The 4,802-nt window shown below is 42.0% G+C and overlaps 1 pseudogene; it reads left to right on the plus strand.

Annotated features, from left to right (window-relative positions):
• Window positions 1-1,824: 1,824 nt before the first annotated feature.
• On the plus strand, window positions 1,825-4,536 carry LOC116906217 (annotated as a pseudogene).
• Window positions 4,537-4,802: the final 266 nt, after the last annotated feature.

The following is a 4,802-nucleotide window of genomic DNA, read 5'->3' on the forward strand; positions in this document are numbered from 1 at the left end:
TACTCTAACTTCTGTCTTGTAGATTTAGGAAGAAGAGTAAGGACCTTAGCAAAGGGACACATCTGAAATGTGTGACTAGAAGGACCAAGGACAAGGGAATATTGGTCATTGAAAAGCAAAAGTGAGATGTGGTTACAGGGAGGGGAAGAGGAGAACAGGAACCAGAGAACTGGTTAAATAGGAAAAAGTCATCCTAGAATTCAAAGAAAAGCACCAGTTATGTGAGTATCTTATTTGGGGGAAATTAAAACTTGCCTAACACAACGTAAACTCAGTTCCATGCTACATGGTGGAAAGAGTCAAAGAGAAAATGATGGATGGAGGACTTAAAGGAGTAAACGGAGAACTTCTAAATACAAAATATGTGAGTCTGCTGCAAATAGAAATATTTCTCTATTGCAAACTCAGAATTTCAGACAGAGACCTGGATTGTATCTATTGCAAACAACTAGAAGGTCTGAGGATGGCATTCTACCATGAATAACTAAAATTCAGAAAATTCCCAAGTGTTCTTGACACAAATGAGTTCTGCTACCAAAACCTTGCAGTTGTGACTCTGTTCAGGAGCCAGATTGGGGGAAAGCCGTGAGCAGCTCAGAGAGTAGGAATGAATAAGCACGTATCTAGAAACTCAGTTATGTGTGGTGTTTTTTAATGACACATACTAAGGAATCATGACAGTATGGAAAGAAAGCATTTCTATGTACATGAACAAAATGGAAAGAAATGAGGTATGGTGAATCATTAACCAAAAAAAAATTGTAAATATGAAACTACCATACTTTGTCAAATTCAGTAACTGACAAAGGCTTCTTTGATGGTTTATATCTGCTAAGAGGACTGCCTTTTGTCCAAGTCCAACTAAAGCATGCTACATTAGGAAGATATGCAAATAATGCTGCTCTTTGCCCATGAAAACCAGCTCTGCCCTGGTCCTGCAGTTCTGACTGAGAAGCACAGTCCTGAATTCCCAGGTCCTCATATCCACTGATCAAAATTGCACAGACCACACACCATGGACTTCGGACTTATCTTGGTTTTCCTTGTCCTTATTTTAAACAGTAATTTATAGAGATAATAATCTGTCTGCTGCATATATGTGAGAAATAGAAATACTGTTTTATTTTTATTTTTATCTTTTTTTTAGTAGTCTTAGTGACAGTTTTCTGTTTGCAGGTGTCCAGTGTGAAGTCTGGGGACAGACTTAGTGCAGACTTTGCTGGTGGAGTCTGGGGGAGGCTTACTGCAGCCTGGAAGGTCCCTGAAACTCTCTTGTGTAGACTACTGGATGTCCTGGGTCCTCCAGGCTCCAGAGAAGGGGCTGGAGTGGGTACCATCCATTAGTACTGGTGGTGGTAACACCTACTATCCAGAGACTGTGAAAAGGAGTGATTCACCAACCCCAAAGACAATGCTAAGGAAACCCTGGACCTGCAACTGAAACTCTAGAAACTCAATTATGTGTGGTGCTATTTAATCATACATTTATGCTAAGGACGTGACAGTATGGAAACGAAGGATGCAATGCACAAAGAGGACTAAATGAAGTATGGTGAACCCTTAAACAAAAGAGAAAATATGAATATGAAACTACCATATTTCGCCAAACTCTTAACTTACAACTGTGTGTTTGGTGTCTTATATCTGCTATGAGCACTGCCCTTTGCTCAAGTCCAACCCCAGAGCATGCTATCTCAGGAAGTCATGCAAATAATTCTTCTCTGCACCCATGAAAACCAGCTCTGCCCTGGTCCTGCAGCTCTGACAGAGGAGCCCAGTCCTGGATTCCCAGGTCCTTCCATCCAGTGGTTAGCACTGCACAGACCACTCACCATGGATTTTGGGCTCTGCTTGGTTTTCCTTGCCCTTATTTTAAAAGGTAATTTATAGACATGAGATGCTGTCTGTTATGTGCACATGAGAAACAGAATAAATACTTGGTTTGTTTTGTTCAGAACAGTTTTCTGACCAACATTCTCTGTTTGCAGGTGTCCAGTGTGAGGTACAGCTGGTGGAGTCTGGCGGAGGCTTAGTGCAGCCCAAAAGGTCCCTGAAACTCTCCTGTGCAGCCTCTGGATTCACTTTCATTAACTATGGGATAAACTAGGTCCACCAGACTCCAGAAGTGGAGTGGGTGGCATATGTTAGTCGTGCTAGTAATGACATCTACCATGCAGACACCATGAAGGGCCAATTCATCATCTCCAGAGACAATGCCAAGAATACCCTGTACCTGCAACTAAGCAGTCTGAGGTCTGAGGACATAGCCTTCTTGTATTTCTGTGCAGGAGACACAGTGAGTGAATGTTTCTGTGAGCTCCAACACAGACATTCTGCAGGTCACTCAGAACCAGCAGGGGGCAGAGAAAGCACACAAATCTCCTAGTTACTGAGTTTCAGTCCATTCAAGAAAACCTGGAGGGAAGAGAGGGCTGCACGCCTCTGCGTGTAGGTTGCCTCTCTACAGATATTCTTTCTACAAGTACAGTGTATAGTAAATCTTGAAGTGTATAAATGTTTATTCAAATTTCTGTTTTCCCGAATCATATGTGTTGTATTCATTTGTTTACTATAGTGTTTCTGTCTATGTAGGTGTCTGTTTATTTGTCTATCTGTCACTCTGTTTAGGTCTCTCTGTCTCTCTCTGAATGTGTCTCTCTCTCTTTCTCTCTCTCACTCTCAGTGGGTGAATGTGAGTGTGTTTATGAGTGTGAGTGTGAGTGTGTGTGTGTGTACGTGTTGAGATGAGATGACCTCTATCAATCTACACAAGAACTTTGAAATACAGTCCATCACTGGGCTTGGATCTTGCCATGGCTATTGAACACCCCTATTTTTGTAGTTATGGAGAACTAAACACAGAGATACTTGTGCTGGCGTGATAAGAACTTGAAGGTATATAAACAGCTCTGTTATAGATAACTTTTAAAGGTAGGATAACGTCTGACTTGAATACAAAATGTAGAGCATCACAAAGGGCAGAAGACCAGGAACAGAACCTGAAGAAACAAAGAAGTCTTGAGACTGTAAAACCCTAGACTCAGGGCAGACTCAGTAAGATTCCCTGGTTAGAACACAATGTAAGGTGTTCATGTTAGAGGAACACAGAAATCATGCAGGGCCAGTGACTCATGAGGCAAATGAATTCCTTTATCTCCACCATGCTCACACAAACAATATGCAATATACCCAGTACAGGCCCAGCCATGATGCTGGTAATAAAGTGTGTGTGAGGCTCAAGTACTGAGTCATGAGGCCAATATGACTAGTAATACTCACTGAGCTTCTACTTGGTGCAAACAGCCCTAACCCATTCAACAGGTAACACCTCTTTTCTCTATGCCTCTCTCTTTACTTATTATTCTTTGGTTTGTATAGTTCTCCTAGATTTTAATGGTTCACATTATTTTTCAATACATTAATCCCTTTTCTGTACACCAGGCTTCTAAGGATCTTCTTTCTACTGCTGTCCCAGAAACAATGTAAAGGATGGTCTCGGGTATCAGCCTGCCTGGATGACTTTTCCTAGCAACTATTCATTCACTTGTCTAGTTGTGGCTGTGGTGTTGTAGTAGGCAAAATGCTCAATCCTCCCCTTCATCTCAGAAACATTATTGTCACACATATGTATGAACCTGATGATGTCAGAGCAAGACAGAGAATGAAAATCACCATGCAGATACACCCATAGTCATTACTGCCAGCACCCTCAAAACCTCAGTTTAGTGAGTGAACCTAAGAATACAGAGCATTCTCCTTCCCTTCCTCCAGAAGTCACTTTACATTGATGTGTTAGAGACACAGCTCCTCCATCATCACAGGTAACAAAGGTGCATGACAAGTTTACAAGTTAGACAGATTCCTGGGTGACATCATGGTTTGATTGAACAATCATCCTTTGACTTCCAATACTCACCTACTCTTCTATAGGGACATCGTCCACATAATTGCAGATTGCCACTGGGAATAGTATATGTCAGCACTCAGTGCCACACCTGACTTCTCATGAGGAACCCCAGCATGTTCTGAGTACATGCACAAAGGGAAACTAAAAGAAGTATGTATCTTAGTCCCCCGCTCCAAAAAAGGTGAATATGAAACTCCCATACATTGCCAAACTCTGTAACTGTCATCTGTGTCTATGATATCTTATATCTGCTATGAGCACTGCCTTCTGCCCAGGTCCAACTCCAGAGAATGCTACATGAAGAAGACATGCATATATATCTTCTCTGTGCCCATGAAAACCAGCCCTGCCTTTACCTGCAGCTCTGACAGAGGAGTCCAGTCCTGCATTCCCAGGTCCTCCCATTCCATGATCAGCACTGAACACAGACCACTCACCATAGATTTGGGGCTCCCCTTGTTTTTCCTTGTCTTTAATTTCAAAGGGTCATTCATAGGGATGAGATTCTGTGTGTTGTGTGGACATGAGTGATAAAAAATTGGGTTTTGTGACAGATTTCTGACCAGTGTTCTCTGTGTTTGCAGGTGTTCAGTATGAGGTGCAACTGTAAGAGTCTTGCGGAGATTTAGTGCAGCCTGAAAAGTTTCTGAAATTCATCTTGAAGCATCTGCTTTCACCCTCAGTGACTATAGCATGGTCCAGTCAAGAGGCTGGAGTAGATCACATACATTAGTTATAACAGGAGAACTACCTAATATGTCAACACCATTAAGGGCCGATTCACCATCTCTAGAGACAATGAGTCTTAGGTCTAAGGACCCAGACATGTATTACTGTGCAAGAGATGGAGAATGAATGTTAGATACCTTGAGCTTAGATACAAGCCTCCCTGCGT

The sequence above is a fragment of the Rattus rattus genome, chromosome 7 (genome assembly GCF_011064425.1).
Source record: "Rattus rattus isolate New Zealand chromosome 7, Rrattus_CSIRO_v1, whole genome shotgun sequence".
In the NCBI taxonomy this organism is placed as follows: domain Eukaryota; kingdom Metazoa; phylum Chordata; class Mammalia; order Rodentia; family Muridae; genus Rattus; species Rattus rattus.